At 42.4% G+C, this 20,353-nt stretch overlaps 1 protein-coding gene across 1 annotated transcript in view; it reads right to left on the bottom strand.

Moving 5' to 3' along the window:
- The window catches only part of LOC120532237 (FERM and PDZ domain-containing protein 1), a 176,965-nt gene extending 169,968 nt beyond the window's left edge, over window positions 1–6,997 (bottom strand). The window contains exon 1 of the mRNA XM_039758088.1: window positions 6,929–6,997. The gene's annotated coding sequence lies outside the window, so the exon portion shown is untranslated. The remainder of the gene's footprint in view (window positions 1–6,928) is intronic.
- Window positions 6,998–20,353: the final 13,356 nt, after the last annotated feature.

Below are 20,353 nucleotides of genomic sequence, written 5' to 3'. Positions count from 1 at the left end.
AACCAATATAAGAACAACTATAATAATGTAATGTAATCAACGCCAATGGTACCTACATAAGGCACCATGTTTTTTAACAATAATAAGGCGCTAGAGGCGGACGAGCCCGTGAGCATGGTGGTACGGTATATAGCCTACACTTATGGCTCTTGGCCCCACATATGACACTCGCCAAAGGCCCCGCTGCATTCCTAAGGCCGCCTCTGTTCTCTGGGTCTTTCTAGCACTGCTATGTTCTTTTGTAGCCTGGAGACCAAAACTGCACCCAGTACTCCAGCTGAGGCCTCACCAGTGTGTTATAAAGCTTGAGCAGAACCTCCTGTGACTTGTATTCACACATCAAGGCGCTTATATAACCTGACATTCTGTTAGCCTTCTTAATGGCTTCTGAACATGGCACATGGAAGGAACACCTACAGCATGTCCAAGCGTATTACGGACACTTCAGGAGGCCGGGTCTGATTAATCCCAGGAAATGCTTCTTCGATTGTTAAGCCAAATATTTAGGCTACCTGGTGGGTCGGGTACCGAAGGCCACAGTGCTCCAAAATTGATGCCATTCTGAAATGGCCCCGCCATGCAAACCAAGCTGCAAGTCCAAGCCTTTCGGGTTAGCCGGTACTACCGCCGGTTTGTACCCCGGTTTTCGGAGAGAGCGCGCCCTTGACGGATTTAACAAAGAAGAGGGCCCCAAACATTGTGGTATGGACTGAAAAAACAGGCGCTGCATTTAGTGACTTAAAGCAGGCCCTTACGTCCACACCTGTTTTGATGGCACCTAACTTTTCTTTGCCTTTCATCCTCCAGACGGACGCCGACACAGGCCTGGGCTGCTGCTGAGCCAAAGCGCCGATGGTGTGGAGCACCCCATCATGTTCCTGAGCCGAAACTGTTGGCCCGGAGACCAGGTATGCTGCGGTGGAGAGGGAGGCTCTGCATTAAATGGGCGATTACTCAGCTGAGGTACTACCTGTTGGGCCGGAATTCATTGTCACGGACCATGCACCCCTACAGTGGATGGCCCTCCACAAGGAGTCGAATCCGGGTCACCCGGTGGTTTCTTGACCTGCAGCCGCATAAGTTTCGCTGTTCATCGCCGGGCGCTCTCCACGCCAACGCTGATGCTCTTCTCGGGTTCACGCACCTCTCGGAAAGAATGCCTCACCCGGCCGGGTCTGGGCTATGGGGGGGGCCTTGTCACACACGTGCGCATGGGAGGCAGCTAAAGGGCTTGAGTGAAGGCAGTTCGGAGGCATGCCGGGGTGTGGCAGAGTTCACTGACTCTTTTTCTCCCTTGCCTGTAGACCATCCCCGGGGGATTTCACCTGATCTCCTGACATCACTCCGGGACTGAGCCAATGGAAGTCGGCCACACCAGCTCCAGTCCCTCTGATGTCACCTCCGCCACGAGCCAATGGTGGAAGACCACGCCAGATCCATACGACCTCACTTCCTGTCTCCCCCTTTAAAACCTGCCCCTTTTCCTTTGTTTCTTTAGTCTTGTTTTGGACTCGGTTGTGTGCACTTCAGTGCTCTGTATTTTGTTAAAGGAAAACGACTTTTGCAGCCAGGATACCACAATATACGGGTGGCTGCCCCAACTCTTTATCTGTCAATGTCTCGTTCCTGTGACAATGCGTAAAAGGCAAATAATTCATTAGTCTCTACAATTGTGTGATAAATCCTGTAGCCAGCGGCATCAACGTCTCCTCAAAGACTTTTCCATTGAGGACAGGTGAACATCTATGTCATATGCATTTTCTGACATTTTAGCGGAGGCAGAGATACTTTTGTATATAACTAGGGGGCTTTGCCCGCTGCTCGCTTCGCTCACCAACCACCAGGCCTGCGCTACGCACTAGCCTCTTTGCAGTTCTGCAGCTCACGTATGGGGACGCGGATGTACAATTCAAACAGATTTTAATTTTCATTTGAAGTTTTACATTTGTATCAATGCAACGTATAACTGTCCGTGTTTGAATTTCATTTCTTTCTCTCTATTAAATAAAACAACGTTTTCGAATGTTTGTTTCTGTGATTTGTTAATTGTCTTTGCAAAAGCTATTCTAACGGGGAAAACTGTTGACATTTTAATACAAATGGCATATCAAGATCTCCTTTGGTGTCTAATGTTATTCGCAGAAGATGTACTACATTACCTTTCTTGGGTACATCCTTCTTTCTACAGTAATTCGAACAGTGAAAGACCGGACGGTGTTAACGGTTATAGATATTCTACGGGATATTGTAAGTTGTTTTCATCTTCCGCACGATCACCACCAACTGTTTCAGCATAGTCTATTCATACGCTTTTAACCAATTTGCCGTGTCACCGATTGATATTTTTGGCGGAAATTCGTTTGACTAAATCGTTTCTCGGTGCTGAGATTGCCCGTGTACACATTTTTTCTGTTGATAACTGTTTGTGATGAAATTCTTCAATAAGATTTGGACATAATACATCTTCTTTAATTGGGAGCTTAAAGTGAGGAAAACATTAAAATTTATAAGAGCTGAGAGAGCGGGGAGTGTCCCTGACAACAGCATTCACACTAGTGATGGGTCGTTCTTGAACGATTCGTTCATTTTTAACGAATCTTTAATGTGACTCGGGAAGAAAGAGTCGTCTCGTGGGAGTGATTCGTTCAGTCGCGCATGCGCATTTGCGCAACTTCCTATAGTTTCTATATTGGAATTGATTCACCTGTTTCGAGTCTTCGGGTTTTTCGAGTTGTTCGTTCATCACATGGCAGCCCCATAAGCTTAACCAACTCAGTCTGAACCGGAAACAGAATTGATTAGTTCATCTCTCGAGTCTTCGGGTTTCAGTCATTCGTTCATCACATGACAGCCCCATAAGCTTAAACTATGCAGTCTGAGCCGGAAAGAGAATTGAACGAAATGACTCGAAAAATGATTCGTTCATTTTGCTGAACGAGACTCAAAGATCCGAGTCAGTAAAATGATCCGAACTTCCCATCACTAATTCACACGAATGAGAGCAGAGAAGACGTGTTTGAAAATGGGTGAGAGGAGAACATGGCTTGAAAAAAATCTGATGGCCAAAGTCTCGTCTCGCGGGACTTGAAAAAATCTTTTCTAAAAAGTCTTGTTTCCTAAAAAGTCTCGGCGCGTTGAAAGATTGTTTTCATTTAAAAAAAATACCATTTTTGAAATGAAAATGTAATAGCATATATTTATTAGTAGCATCTGTGCAGGGACCAGTTAAGTCACACTGAGCTGCTCAAGTAGCCAAATTAACTGAACTAAACAATGATTTCAGTGGTAGGACCACAGTTAGGCCAATCGGCAGCAAGCCCACCAACAGACAGACTCGGCACCAGTGCCAGATGTGTAACTACATATAGCTGGACTGAAGAGCAGCACCGAGACCACCTAAGGCTTTGATGAATAGCAACATCAGTGCTACAGACAGCTGTAACTGGACAGAGCAGCAGTATCAGTAGCAGGACCACTTGTACCTGTGCTGGGGTCAGCTAGAGCTGGACTGACTACAAGCACCATTTGACAGTGACAGACTCAGTAGTAGCAACATCAGTAGTGGTACCACCCATCTTAGAACATAAATAATAATAATACATTTTATTTATATAGCGCCTTTCCCATGCTCAAGGCACTTACAGAATATAAGAAAGAACATAAGAACAATCTGGGCGAGAACTGGCCATTCAGCCCAACAAAGCCCACCAGTCCAATCCACTTAATTCTAAAAAAACATCAAGTGGAGTTTTGAAAGTCCCTAAAGTCCTACTGTCCACCACACTATTCGGTCACTTATTCCATGTGTCTCTGGTTCTCGGTGTAAAGAAAAACTTCCTAATGTTTGTGTGAAATTTACCCTTAACACGTTTCCAATCGCGTCCCTGTAATTCTTGAGGAACTCATTTTAAAGTCACAGTCTCGATCCACTGGACTAATTCCCTTCATAATTTTAAACACTTCAATCAGGTCTCCTCTTCAACTCCTGAGAAGGCTCAGCTCTTTTAATCTTTCCTAATAACTCATCTCCTGTAGCCCCTGAATCAGCCTAGTCGCTCTTCTCTGCAGAGGCGGCCTTTGGGGTGGTCGACTAGGGCAATCACCCCGGGCCTCGCGTCTGAGGGGGGCCCAGTGATAGGAGATTCTTTTGTCACCGTCAGCTCATCATACAAATATGCGGGGCCTCTGCAAGACATTCAAATCCGTTATAGACTGAAATACGGTACGTGGTGGGATTTCTTCGGAAACCACTCATAAACGAGGACTTGTTACTTTAGAAGCCTTTCCTGGCATCTATACCAATAACTAAGAAAGCTCTTAGCACGACATTTTTGGTTTCAAAATATCGTAATAATTACGCTCTTCAGTTTTGGATTTACACTGGGTCAGCAAAGAAGGCGACGCTAATACCATGCAGATGTCTCCAAACCAATATAAGAACAACTATAATACGTAATGTAATCAAACGGCCAATGGTACCTACATAAGGCACCATGTTTTTTAACAATAATAAGGCGTTAGAGGCGGACGAGCCCGTGAGCATGGTGGTACGGTATATAGCCTACACTTATGGCTCTTGGCCCCACATATGACACTCGCCCAAGGCCCCGCGTATTCCTAAGGCCGCCTCTGTTCTCTGGGTCTTTTCTAGCACTGCTGTGTTCTTTTTGTAGCCTGGAGACCAAAACTGCACCCAGTACTCCAGCTGAGGCCTCACCAGTGTGTTATAAAGCTTGAGCAGAACCTCCTGTGACTTGTACTCCACACATCAAGGCGCTATATAACCTGACATTCTGTTAGCCTTCTTAATGGCTTCTGAACACAGTCTGATAGTCGATATCTCAGAGTCCACCACGACTCCTAAATCTTTCTCATAAGGTGGACTTTCGATTCTCAGACCACCCAGACTCCTATTCCAATGTGTAATACTTTACATTTACTGACATTAAATGTCATCAGCCACAAATTTGCCCAAGCATGCATACACTCTTAAACATAATGGCTCTTTAATGACATTTTAGGGTTCTTTACCAGGTTGAGTGATTCCTAATAGAAGCATTGCTTTTTTTTTTGTACTTTGAAGAACTTCCTAATATGTAGAAAACAAACCTGAAATCTTTCATGTATGTAGGCTACCAAGCAGAACACTAACAGATTAAGAAAACCTGGACTTAGCCTGCTGTGTTATTTTACGCAAGAGTCCCTTGTAGATTACATCTCATCTGAAGAAGGGGCATGAGTTGCCTCAAAAGCTTGCATATTGTAATCTTTTTAATTAGCCAATAAAAGGTGGCATTTTGCTTGGCTTTTCTCTACATTCATAATGGCTAACACGGTACAACACCCTAGTACTGCAAGAGTCCCTTTAAAACCAAGACTTATTTTACAAATCCGTTCCACTCCAGTTGGTTATTTACTTTATGGAGCCTGTTACAGATCTAAATAAATAAGAGGCTCTTTTCTGAACCTTTGTGTGGATGGGTCTTTCGGCAGGCAAAAATGGTTTCCCTATGGCATCCCTCTGAAGAACGACTGTGGTTCCTTTATTTTTAAGAGTGTAGCTGCACCAGTCTGGCAGCAAGACCACCTGGATAGGACTAAGGCCTAACATCAAAAGTGACACCACCCATGCCCGGAGTAAACACCACTCCCAGAACCACCTAAAGCCCAACTGAACACCAGTATCACTACCAGTCTGATAACCTAAGTGATTACCAGTATCAGTAGAGGAATTACTTAGAGCTCAAGTAAGCAGCATCACTACTAGCACGACTGGCTATGGACGGACTGAATAACTGTACCTGCAGTAAAATTAGATGGACAGTATACTGGTATTAGAAGTATGACCAGTTAAGTGATACCCTTAGAATTAGGACCGGTTACTGCTAGACCAAGTAGGGACATCGGTAATTTGAACACTTACAGCCTGACTGAGTAGCAATGGAAGCCTCTGTAAAACAACCACCTAGAAACAGATTTTGTATCAACAGATGGACCACACCATATTGAAATGTGTAACTTGACTGAACAATAGGATCAGCCCCTGGACCACCTACAGCCTGAAAAAACACCAGACCTTGTGCCAACTGTAGTTAGATTGAGAAAGAGGTTGCCCTGTAGCCTGACAAAGCAATGGAACTTCCAAGCACTTTACTGAGGCAACATCGGGAGTGGGGCTAACAGTAATCATATCGTTAGAGAAGCTGAATACAGCTGGACTGAGTACTAAAACTATGCTTGGATGTGAGTAGAAATATCCAAACTGGGTCCTTCAGATGCGAAGGAGCTGCATCCTTAACAGGATCAACTGTAACATGATTAATGACCTGCAAGTAGCATAGCAGGGTCACCTAGAACCAGGCTGAACGTTATTAGCATCAGTTACAGTAACAGAAGATGGACCCTGAACTTTATAAATAGAGCGGATCCACGGATGAACTTCTGATTAAAAACATCTCAGTAGTAATCATGTAGAGAAGACCGCTGTGAATAATTAATATGAAAATAAGCTCAGAACTGCATCTGGATAATTCCACCACTATATACCTGAGATTTTTTTTAACTCGAAATTGGATACCCGATAGATGGCAGCTGCGCTAAACGCTCTTTCTGTAGCGCGGCGACTTAACCGGTGGCAGAAGTCGCCCAGGTCCTTCACGCAGTCCCTTTGTCTCTAGACATGCACGTTTAGAAACGGCCCAACTTTTATTTTCCTCCTAAATCCTGCAATAGTAAGTGGATAAAAGCTGATCTTAATCCACAGGCAACGCGCGACCTTTTTGAGAGCGGAACGCAGTGATGCCACACTGCCGATTTCTTCTGGAAATGCACGGCTCATCCTACACACTTAACATTCATCTCAGCGTCTGTGAAGTTTAGACTATCGAAATCCGTAAATAAAAAATTAAAAACAAATAAACGTACTTACTATGTGAGCTCGACTCGCCGACGCCTTCTCCGGGCTCCCCTGCAGCTCTTCACTCGTACTAATCTCCGGATCAGACTCCCTTTAGCATCTCCAGCCCTCTCTGCTTAAGAGGGAGTTGCGCACACCCAGCGGCGGCACCGAGTCCGGCGAGCAGGGCGCAGCCGCAAAGCCACCTCACCGCCGACTCACAGTCAGGACAGGCGTAGGAAATGCGAGCAGGGGACAAATCCGAGCGGATTTTATCTATTGCTGCTGTAAGATTTCGGAGCTTTTCTACTTTGCATACAGTATGCATATATCGTAATGTTTAAGCTTTGAAAACATTCACGTTTACTATACTGACATGAATTACATAACAACAACGACCTGAAAAATGATTTTTACATCAGCGTTTAAAGAAGCTCACTGACTTCTGTTGCACAGCTGCGGGGTGGCTCAGCGGGTGGCACAGAATTTGAATCTCCGTTCCATTACTTTCTCGGATGACTTATGTGTTTTCACATTGTTCTCAAGATCCACCCCTTAATGACTATTTATTTAATAAGATATCCTTAAAACTATTAAGTTGATTGGACAGTGCACCTTCTGTTGAGCCAGCAGCAGATCCCTTGCATCCCGTTCTGCACATCCCTGCCTTTTCCGTGCTGTTCAAGTTATGAAGAACGACTTCAGGATTCCATAAGCACGTTAGAGCAGATTGTATTGTTTGGAGATGAACTGTTTAATGAACCATGGGAAAAGGAAAATGTAAGTGTTATAATTGTTTTCTTATAACGGAGAACAGGCTATAATTATGGATTGTGGTCACCTTTGAAGTATACAAATGTGGTTTTAAAATAGGCTTACGGGAAGAGCAGGCAGTCAATCAATCTTGCATCCCGTTCCTGAGACACTTTAATCCAATTCAGGGTCGCGTTCGCGGACAGCCGGAGATGACCTCGGCAAAAATAGACTGCAATGCATGTGCTGAATACCTCTGGATGTGTTTGGGTGCCAGTCCAAAGACACGTTACATGTAGCCATTAACCAAACCCGCGCATTTTGGTTTGTTGAAGAAATCCGGCGTGTTCGATGAGGAAGTGCAACTCCTGAAATGATTTTTTACAACTCTTATTTTTTTACTGGCATGACTAACGTCGATCCATCCATCCATCCATCCATTATCCAAGCCGCTATATCCTAATTACAGGGTCGCGGGGGTCTGCTGGAGCCAATCCCAGCCAACACTGGGCGCAAGGCAGGAAACAAACCCCGGGCAGGGCGCCAGCCCACCGTAGCATGCCTAACGTGTTTCAGCGAAATTCAACCAAATCAATTGGCGTTTTTTACACGCACATTATAACAAAAATAATACGTCCGAATATTGGCATTCGTTGATATTAGCGTAGCCTTCTCACCATTGCACCTGTGAAAAAAGAACTTAACTACTCTCCTTTATGGGACGGGGGACGGTGAGATCTACCAGTAAATGGTCTAAAGCAGCGCTTCCAGATTGGGGGTTGGGGTGCGAGCAACTGTCGCTGGGGATGCCAGAATCCATCGAGGAAGAAAACAGAAAAACATTACTTGTACAAAATCTTAATTTATCTATCCATTCCTAAATAATTAAATTACGTATCAGTGCAATACGCTGCTTGTTAAAACGGATGACTTCCGCTTTTACGTGCACTTAGTGCTGCGTGGGTATTATGAACTATTGTATCTGTTCAAGTTCTATTTAAATTTTAAATATAAGTAAGTTTTATTTAGTCGACAGAAATATTTTTGGTAGGAATGTAAGTTGAATTTAGTCATCATTGCATAATTTTTTCTTCACCATAGAAATTTAATTTTTTCTTCACCATAGAAATTTAAAGACTAAATTCAACTTACATTCCTACCAAAGATATTTCTGTCGACTAAATAGAACCTACTTATATCCAAATAGAACTTGAAAAGATATATTTTTTCGAATCTGACCGCGCATTTTAGATCGACTTGACGCGCACTAGATCGAGCCTGCCTGGTATTGTGCTCTCGCCTGCCTGAATAAGTCACCGTCGATTCGCTCTTACTTTTTAACCGTTCATTTAATCATGGCTAGTTGCAGAAAAATTAGAAAATGGAAGGAGGATTACACGGAGTATGGCTTTACCAAAACAATTATTGATGGAGAATAAAGTATCCATTATTAATAAAGCTTCAATTGGTGATCTGTTTTTCTGTGTTAACCTCATATTTTTCCATACTTCTTTTCAAACCAATTGGGTGCGAAATCGACCTCGTCCGTCACAGGGGGTGCGAGGGTAAAATGAATCGGAAAGCGCTGGTCTAAAGCAGGGGTCCCCAACTCCGGTCCTGGAAGGTTGCAGCTGGTTTTCATTCCAACCCTTGTTACCTTTCCTGCCTGTCTCCGGACCGTGGTCGGGGTGGAGCAGGGGAGCTTCTCTTTCCTCGTGTCCAGTGGTGTGAAGCTCCAGGGCCAGAGCAACGTGGTCTGGGGTAAAACCCTGTGCCTGAGTTCCCTTGTCCTAATTTACAGCAGGGTGTGACACACAAGGCTTGACTGCTCCAAAGTTAATTTTATTAAATCTTCCTTTTAAGGTGCTTGTTTCAGCTTAACAGAGACCATAACCAGGGGCCTCATGCATAAACGGTGCGTACGCACAGAAATGTTGCGTAAGAACTTTTCCACGTTCAAATCGCGATGTATAAAACCTACACTTGGCGTAAAGCCACGCACTTTTCCACGGTACCTCATTTCTTGTCGTACGCAAGTTCTCCGCTCGGTTTTGTAGACTGGCGGCACCCAGCGTCAAAGCAGTGCTACTGTTCCTGTGTGGTTACACCTTATTTTCCTGATGTGGCTTTATAAATACAGTACAAATGAAACTAACCGCATATTTTTATTAGTGTAACGCATCTGATTGTAATTAACTTGTAACAATATAATGGTCCAGGGAACAGCCATAGTATTCCAAATACCATAACTGATTTAGCGTTGTTACTCACTGCACCTTCTTCTTCTTCTTTCAGCTCCTCCCGTTAGGAGTTGCCACAGCAGATCATTTTTTTCCATATTACTCTCACTGCACCACTCGTAGTATTTATATCACTGTATCTGAGTGTGAATCACAGCAGCAGCTGATCGGAAAGAGAATTATCGGTATACAGTTTCATGGACACGCTGTCTCAGCCACTGCAAAACGTTTCAAAGCCTTTCCTGTACGGACCTCGCGGTTCAGAAACAGTTTCATCCCAAGAACTATAAACGCACTTAATCAATTGCTCCTTGTAGAACTGTTTGTACTTATAAGTACAATCACCCCACTGTAAACATGCACTACAGTTATAATATCTCACAACCTGAGCCACTTTATAAAGCGCGTATTTACATATGATGACGATATCATTTTTAAGATGAAATGCAGCAAAATATGTTTATTATATTATACAGATAAAACTTTAACTTAAATAATCTATATTCTTCACTGGGAGGGTCGTGAAGGATAGAATAATTAAACATGTACTACGAAGATATTTCAATGTTCCTTAAACGTTTTGAAGAATCGGCGCTCTAAGCTTATAGATGACTTAACTTCTATTACAGAGCTGATTGTGTGGTGATTGGGTATTTGGGGAAAGAAAAGCAAGGACTGTACTGCAGTGACGGCTACGCCAATATATATTGAATATAACACAGAAAGAGAAAATAACAACACAGCTAAAAACGCAGCAACAAATTTCAGCTGCTTGTGTCATGAGCACGAGGCGGCTATGCAGTGTCTGCAACGGACGTGGCCATCTGCCGTGCATAAGCTACCTTACTGACGGGCGGGCGAAGGAGCCACCGATTCTTCCTCTGCCCAGTGCCACCACAAGCCAAGAGCCTCCCCTGAGTACTGCTGCAATAAATTATTTAATTATGTATACATCTCAGTATTTTAGTTATTCAGAGAGCTGTAATATCACGAATGTAATGGATTCTGTGTCCAGTTGGAGGAAGAGAGCCGGTTTAAGAAGCAAGTAGTGATTCACACACATAGAGCACATAGAAGATCAAATACAAAACAAAGCATTTAACGTGCTACTTTAATTACGATGTGATTTGAGAAACTGGTTAATTAAACAATTTTAAGATGAAGTTTATGATGTTCTACTTTAATGACAAAATAAACTACGTGATTAAAGTGGAAATGTCGAGATAGAAGTTGACATTTCATGCTTTTTTCCCACTGTGTGCCTTTTTTTCTCTGTACCCTAATAAGCTTTCATATGACACTCAGACAGTGGGCTACAACTCGGCTTTTCACGGCGACTTTGATATGTGACAAAGTCAATAACTTTGTATAATTTTAACGTTTAAGGGTGGAATTGAAGAGTCGCATAGTGTGGGGTCTCCTCAGTCTGTCAGTGGAGCAGGATGGTCTGTCTGTCGTTGAAGCTGCTCCTCTGTCTGGAGATGATCCTGTTCAGTGGATGCAGTGGATTCTCCATTACTGGCAGGAGTCTGCTCAGCGCCCGTCGCTCTGCCACGCATGTCAAACTGTCCTGCTTCATTCCTTCAATAGAGCCTGTCTTCCTCACCAGTTTGTCCAGGCGTGAGGTGTCCTTCTTCTTTATGCTGCCTCCCCAGCACACCACCGCATACAAGAGGGCACTCTCCACAACCGTCTGGTAGAACATCTGCAGCATCTTATTGCAGATGTTGAAGGACGCCAGCCTTCTAAGAAAGTATAGTTGGCTCTGTCCTTTCTTACAGACAGCATCAGTATTGGCAGTCCAGTTCAATTTATCATCCAGCTGCACTCCCAGGTATTTATAGGTCTGCACCCTCTGCACACAGTCACCTCTGATGATCATGGGGTCCATGAGGGGCCCGGGCCTCCTATAATCCACCACCAGTTCCTTGGTTTTGCTGGTGTTCAGGTGTAGGTGGTTTGAGTCGCACCATTTAACAAAGTCCTTGATTAACTTCCTATACTCCTTCTCCTGCCCACTCCTGATGCAGCCCACGATAGCAGTGTCATCAGCGAACTTTTGCACGTGGCAGGACTCCGAGTTGTATTGGAAGTCTGATGTATATAGGCTGAACAGGACTGGAGAAAGTACAGTCCCCTGCGGCGCTCCTGTGCTGCTGACCACCATGTCAGACCTGCAGTTCCCGAGACGCACATATTGAGGTCTGTCTGTAAGATAGTCCACGATCCATGCCACCAGGTGTGAGTCTACTACCATCTCAGTCAGCTTGTCTCTAAGAAGCAGAGTTTGGATGGTGTTGAAGGCGCTAAGAGGAGTCCAGAAACATAATTCTTACAGCACCACTGCCTCTGTCCAAGTAGGAGAGGGATGAATGAATGAATTTAAAACAAGTTAATTAGCACCAAAAACAGGTTACTAATTAAGAAAAGGGTTAAAATGAAAACCTGCAGGCCCTCCAGGACTAGAGTTGGGGACCCCTGGTCTAAAAACTCGTTTCTGTTAAAAGACATTTGGATTTCATAAAAATATATTATTAAAAAAATGTAACACCCACTTTGTCATGTAACATGTAACTTTACCAATAATAAAAAGACACAAGCTTACTGTATATTTCATTATCCATCAGGCATTCCATTCTTAAAATCAAACCCAAAAGAGCAATGTAATGAACTTTAACTTTTTTTTACTTAAGTAACAAGATAGAGAAAAGTAAAAGCATATAAATACATGTATCGTATTATAATAACAAAGTGAACGGAGTCTTTAAAGTCTGTGGTAGCTACTAATCGTTGGGGCCCGTTGATGATCAGATGAGATGATGGCTCAAAAATCTTTTACTTACAGTCTTATTGTTTCCATCAAGCTGTATCAAGACCAAGAAAATAGAGTAGCGTGTTATTTTCTGTAAAGTCCATTGCCCAGGCGTGAATATCCCAGGTCTGTTTAAGAAGCTCTTCCTTTTGACTCTAATGGAGCAAAGCCAACCGGCACTTCCTCCAGGTTCCTGTTAGCTCGAGGCGATGATGTCAAATCCCCAAACCATCTTCAGATCAGTTCACCAGCGCACTCAAAACCAGGGCCGGACTGGGAAGTTTATTCAGGCTGGGGATCCCAAGTCGAACCCTGGCCACACCATATACATCAGTTTTCTTGTACAGGCACAGACTCAAAAAACCAACAATACAATTTTAGAATAAGCTTTTAAAGCACTGGGGAAGCAGATTCTCTCCCTTTTTTCCATTTTATCTTTATTCACTTATTAATTCATCTATTTACTTCTTTTTACTAGCTTTAAGTTTTACTCTGCTTGCCTAGCTCTCTTTCTCAGGGGTGTGGGCTGAATTGTTTTCGATCTTACGTTTGTAAAAATTGATTTATTTGTATGGAATGTTGTGTGATTTTAATAAAATCAATAACATCCAAAAAAACAACAAAACAACAAACACTGTTTTATCTTGGAATTTTTGATGAATGAGGAGACAGTAGACTCAGCTTTTACACATACATTTCACTCTTAAATATTAGTCTTAGGACAACCTCTGATAAAGTGTGGAACAACGCTTCATAAATAAATAAACCATGAAGTTCTATAATATTTATATCAAAACAAATTTGCAAAAGCGCTGAACCACAAAAACAGCAACAACAACAACATTTATTTCTATAGCACATTATCATACAAATAATGGAGCTCAAAGTGCTTTACATGATGAAGAAAGAGAAAAAAGACAAAATAAATAATTAAAATTAGGGAACACTAATTAACATAGAATAAGTAAGGTCCGATGGCCAGGGAGGACAGAAAAAAAAAAAAACTCCAGACGGCTGGAGAAAAAATAAAATCTGCAGGAGTTCTGGATGGCGATGCTGAATACTCGTCCACAAAGTTTGAAGTGTTGGTCAAAAAAGACCACTTTGAATTTCTTCAATAGACACCCATCCATCCATTATCCAGCCTGCTACATCCTAACTAAAGGGTCACAGGGGTCTGCTGGAGCCAATCCCAGCCAACACAGGGCACAAGGCAGGAAACAAACCCCGGGCAGGGCACACACACACGGGACAATTTAGGATCGCCAATCCACCTAACCTGCATGTCTTTGGACTGTGGGAGGAAACCAGAGCACCCAGAGGAAACCCACACAGACACGGGGAGGACATGCAAACTCCACACAGGGAGGACTCAGGAAGCAAACCCAGGTCTCCTAACTGCAAGGCAGCAGCGCTACCCACTGTGCCACTGTGCTGCCCTTCAATAGACAAAAGACTCAAAAATATCCAGTGCCACAGAATTCTGTCAAGCATGTTTTAAAAAAATGCACTTAGTAAACAAAGAACTATGAAACATTTCGTGTAGCCAATTCAGTCACACTCTGATAGATAGATAGATAGATAGATAGATAGATAGATAGATAGATAGATAGATAGATAGAATTTAATGTTAGTATAGTTGGCAGGATAGACAGACAGACAGACAGACAGACAGATAGATAGATAGATAGATAGATAGATAGATAGATAGATAGATAGATAGATAGATAGATGCTTTATTAATCCCAAGAAGAAATTCACAAATTTCCACAAATTCAGTCTCATCACAGCGATAAGGTTTTACTGTCAGAGCGCGAGAAAAAATATTTTATGTATTTTGAAAATATTAAAATAAAGTAAAAACAAGACACGTTCATTAACAAACATATCATGGAATCAAGAACAACAGGTACATTTAAAAACACAAATCATTCCACTCACATACGTGTTTCATTAATTAAAAAATTAAATAAAACATTTTGTGTAGCCCAGGGGTGTCCAACTCCAATCCTGGTGGGCCGCAGTGGCTGCAGGTTTTCATCCCAACCCTTTTTCCACTCAGTGACCAGGTTTCACTGCTAATTAACTTCTTTTCCTTTCATTTTATATTCAGCCGTTTCTAAGGATTCCGTCCTCTGAATTGATTCATTTCTTTATTAAATGACAGCGAAGCAGAAATGAGATGTGAAAAGATCCGACAGATGACCAGCTAAATTGGGGCTTCAGACTCCAACCAACTCTTAATGAGAAGCCGATTCTTGCTGTTAATTAAACCCGTTATTTAATTCCATGGGCTGTTGTTGCTCTTATTCTGCCATAGCAGACATTTCCAAAACTGTTGACTTTTTATTTTTTCTAAGAACACCAATATTAAATGTTTTAGTGACTTGAAATTTTAACCTTAGTGAGACCTTCACCTTTCTTTATTTTCAGATATTGTGTGATGGGCACAGGTTAGGTGGTCGTGTTTTGTCTTGCATTGTGTCTCATTATTTGTTTGGCTGCTAATTAAGGAAACAAGAAACAATTCAGTGGTCTGAATCAAGTCATTCAAAAATAAAGGCAAAAGAAGTTCATTAGCAGCATAAACAGGTCACTGACTCAGAAGATGGTTAGAATGAAAACCTGCAGCCACTGTGGCCCTCCAGAACTGGAGCTGGACACCCCTGGTGTAGCCTATTCAGTCACTCTGAGGGAAAAAGGAAAATAAAATGTTGAAAATTTGACGCTATACTTCATTAAAATTTGAAACAAAAATAAAACAAAATAAATACACAGTAACAAATACCAAAACCCACACAACATCCAAATATAATTCAAAATATATTATAAACTTTTAATCAATCTTCATATATAACTTTAATCACAAAAGCAACCAGACATACGCACCTGTCATCATTGCACTCCTGTTTAACTGGCATGCGTAGTCAGAACTTGACTTGAACAAAAACAAGAAACCATCCAACCAGAAACCGGAAAAGAAACCCTCCAACGTTAAACTGACAGGATTTGTGCTCACTACAGACCAATAACGCCTGCTCATTTCCAGTATATAATTATATAACATTATATACAGTAATTTCACCATTAGTTTATTTCACTGGTTGCTCTGAATGCCAGGCCAGGCCAGTCAGCAGGCCACTGGGAAGCTTCCACTGATTGTAAACGTCAGTCCAGCTCTGGCTCAAAACTACAAGACTGGTATCTCCTCAGTCAGCTCGGCGTCTCGCTGTAGATCTCCAGAGCTCCGCCCCCTTACATTAGCCTTCAGATTAGGATTGTGGGAGGGATTTCTGACTCCGAAAAGAGTGGTTCTTTAATGGCGCTTTATGGTTCTTTACTGGGTTGTGTGGTTCTTTGCTGAACCTTTGCTCTAAAACCCACCATTTCATGCTGGGACAGATTCTTAGCATATGAAGTTGGCTCTTTGTGCTTTAAAAACTTCCTAATATGTAGAAAAAACAGAAATCTGGAATGTATGGTAAACTACCTAGCAGGACACTAACAGATGAAGAAAACCTGGACTTAGCCTCCGTCACTGTAAGTATGCATTGCTAGTCCTTTAAAAATCGTGACCCATTGGTATTTCACTAGTCTGTTACCATGTATTCATGATTAGTTACTGAATGGAGTCTGTTATGAATCGAAACAAAGGAAGCTTCCTTCTGGAATATTTCTACATTGATGGTGTCACACACATGCGCATGGGAGGCAGCTAAAGGGCTCGGGTAAGGACAGTTCTGAGACATACCAGGATGTGGCAGAGTGCGCTGACTCTTTTTCTTCCTTGCCTGCAGGCCATTCCCGGGGGATTCCGCCTGGCTCTCCTGACGTCACTTCCGGGACCGAGCCTATCGAAGGAGACCTTGCCGGCTCCGGCCCCTGTGATGTCATGTCCGGGCTCAAACCAATGGCTGAAGACCTCAATGAGCCCGACCCCTATGATCTCACGTCCTGTCTTCCTCCTCCTTTTCCCTATGCCCTCAGTTCTGTATTGGACTTGGTTTTGTGCACATCAGTGCTATCCTTTGAAAAGACAATTTGCGGCCAGGAAAACAAATTATATGGGTGGCTGCCCCAAACCTTGCTTTGTCTCATCGTGGCTTTTGTGACAATGGATTGAAGGCCAGAGGTCCACATGACCATCATCATCTAATTCTTCAAGGTGAAGACTGAAAACCATGAGGACTGATTGAGATCATTGATGTTAGGTAGAATGCCTACTGGGGGCTTGGTGGTCTAGTGGCCTTGGTACCCCTGCGGATTTTGTATTTTTTTATTCTCCAGCCCTCTGGAGTTTTTTGTTTTTTCTGTCCTCCTGGCCATCGGACTTGACTTTATTCTTTGTTAATTAGTGTTGCCTAATCTTATTTTTATATTGTTCTTTTTTTCTTTCTTCATCCTGTAAAGCACTTTGAGCTCTATCATATGTATGAAAATGTGCTCTAGAAATAAATGTTGTTTTTGTTACTGTCTTTTGGAAACCAAAAATGGTTCCCCTATGGAATCACCCAAAAGACCACTCTGACACTTTTACTTTAAAGACTGTACACAGAAACACATGATAGATGGATTCATCCAATTTTTGACCAGTTTGGGACATTTAATGTTTTTCAAAATTTTGGTTTCTTCGTTTAATGAATGTTAACTTATTTGACTGATGTTTATTGTGTCTTGCAACATTTGAGAAACAAGTGGTTACTTTTATTTTGTTAGATCTCTTATAATGCTGCAAACTGCTGTGAAATTAATTCACACTTTTGTTTTTAGCCAACTAGATTATTGCATGCATGAAATCCTAACTGTTTCTTTGTCCTGTCACCTGTGGCGGACGGCCAGGGCCCATGCCTTCAGTATGTGTTCCAGGGGAGCAAGCATGGGCTACCCAATAACTCCCCCGGGACGCTAGATGGCAGCCCCATTGGGTTCCAACAGTGCCTCAGACTCCTGCAGGGCTTCATGGGAGTTGGAGCTTGGTGCAGCCCTGTTTGCGATCCACAGGTGCCGCCAGGGGGTGCTGCAGCAGGAGCTGCTGGTCCCTTATGGGCAGTGTTTTCACCACACCCAGAAGTGCAGCCGGAAATGGGCAATCAAGCACCTGGATCACTTCTGGGTGCCTTATAAAAGGAGCCAGTGACCACCACTTGGGGAGCCAGAGTTGAGAGGAGGGAGAAAAAGCTGGCAGGGAGGAGTGAAGGATTCTTTAAAAGAAGATTTGTGTTTGTGCTTTGTGCTTGTGGTGACTGCGTTGTGTCTTTGTATACAACAACAACAGCATTTATTTCTATAGCACATTTTCATACAATTAATGTAGCTCAAAGTGCTTTACATGATGAAGAAAAGAGGAAAAAAAGACAAAGTCAGAATTAAAATATTATTTAACATAGAATAAGAGTAAGGTCCGATGGCCAGGGAGGACAAAAAAAAAAAAAAAACTCCAGACGGCTCGAGAGAAAAAATAAAATCTGCAGGGATTCCAGACCATGAGACCACCCAGTCCCCTCTAGGCATTCTACCTAACATAAATGATCAGTCCTCATTGTATTCAGGGTTCTCTTGGAAGGACTTGATGACGATGGTCATGCAGACTTCTGACCTCCAATCCATCAATGTAGGAACATCACGGTGCTTTGATTAGGTGGTGATGGTGCAGGTCGCCACTACAGAAAACTTGGAAGAGAAACAGAAGAGGTCAGTACGGATTTTAGAGTCACCATGAATAGTTATGATCATAAATTGAATATACAGAGTATCAGGATTAAATTAAATTAAAGTTATAAAAAGGCCATGTTAAAGTAATGTGTTTTCAGCAGTGTCTTAAAGTGCTCCACTGTATCAGCCTGACGAATTCCTGTTGGCTGGCTATTCCAGATTTTAGGTGCATAACAGCAGAAGGCCACCCGCCTCACCACTTATTTTAAGTTTAGCTCTTCTAAGCAGACCCTCATTTGAGGATCTCAGGTTACGATTTGGAATATAACGTGTCAGACATTCCGATATATAAGATGGAGTGAGATTATTTAAGGCTTTGCAGTATTTTAAAGTCAATTCTGAATGACACAGGTAACCAGTGTAGTGACATCAAAACTGGAGAGATGTGCTCGGATGTACGGAGAAGGTGTAGCCCACAGATGAAAAAAATAAATAATTATTTGTTTAATTACGTATGCCTCCGGTGTCAGTCTGTGTCGGGTCGGCGGTCATATAGCGCCTTATCACACACCTTAAAATCTGTTTCAATATTTGTATGCTAGACCATACACTGAAATTGCCATGGAATGTTGCGCTGTCTCTCCTCGTAAGGCAGAGCGATGACATCTTGTCTTTGTAAAAGGTTTCGCAAAATCATATGTGCTTTGCACCAATCAATAATCTCAAGGGAACAATTAGCAAATCACAATGATTAAATCCTGTCTGATTCTAAATGTTCCTTAAAAAGACGTCTTTGGGGAGGCAGGAGGAAAATTGAAGGAAGCAGGGGGGAAAACACACACAGAAACAGGACAATACATCTACAGTGGAAGCAGGAAGTATTCTGATCCCCTTCACTGGTTTGTGAGTTTCATTTGAAATGGATAGATTCACCATTTTTGACCAGTACTGGAACTCATTACCTGCGGATCTCCGAAATATCAAATCATATTCATCTTTCAAATGTAAACTGAAAACACATTTGTTTAAAATGGCTTTTTCTTCTTCCTCCTAATTATAGTGGTTTTGTTTGGTTTTAATTTTTAGATTTTCTGATGTTTTAAGTTGTTTATAATTGTGTTTTGTATTTATTTATTTATTTATTGTTTGTTTGTTCGGTGTCCTTGAGTTCTCTGAAAGGCGCCTTGTATAAATAAAATGTATTATTATTATTATTATTATTAAACCCACACTCTATAACCATTAATGACAAAGTGAAAACTTGTTTTCAAAAAGCTTTGCAAATTTATTAAAAATCAAACACTGAAGTCTCTCGATGTATTCAGACCCTTAATTCTGTGCTTTGTAGAAGCCCCTTTGACAGCGATTACAGCTTTGAGTCTTCTTGGATAGGTCTCTATGATCTTTGCACAACCTAATTTGAGTAGTTTATCCCAAGTTTAAGACACATCTTCAGGTCTCTACACAGATGTTCTATGGGGCTTTGACTGGGCCACTCAAGGACACTCAGACTCTTGTCCCAAAGCTACTCCAGCATGGCCTTGGCTGTATACTCAGGGTCATTGTCATGCTGAAAGATGAACCATCACCCCAATGTGAGGTTGCATACACTCTACAGCAGGTTTTCTTTAAGGACTTCTCTTTATTTGTCTGCATTCATCCTTCACTCAGTTCTGACCGGCCTAGGTGTCTCTACCTATGAGAAGCACCCAATATCATGCTGCTGCCACCATCATGCTCCACCACAGGGATGGTTTTAAGTAGGTGATGAGCAGTGCCTGGTCTTCGCCAGACATTGTGCTTGAAGTTCAACCTAAAGACTTCAATTGTTTCATCAGAGAATCTTTCTCTGCTCTTAGAGTCCTTTAAATCCTGTTTGGTAAACTCCATCTGCGGTGGGCTAGCGCCCTCCCCAGGGTTTGTTTCCTGCATTGCGCTCTATGTTGGCTGGGATTGGCTCCCTGTGACCCTGTAGTTAGGATATAGCGGGTTGGATAATGG

This window comes from Polypterus senegalus, chromosome 7, assembly GCF_016835505.1.
Source record: "Polypterus senegalus isolate Bchr_013 chromosome 7, ASM1683550v1, whole genome shotgun sequence".
NCBI lineage: Eukaryota > Metazoa > Chordata > Cladistia > Polypteriformes > Polypteridae > Polypterus > Polypterus senegalus.
Note: the sequence above shows the minus strand (reverse complement) of the source record. Positions and strands in the feature narration are given on the sequence as shown.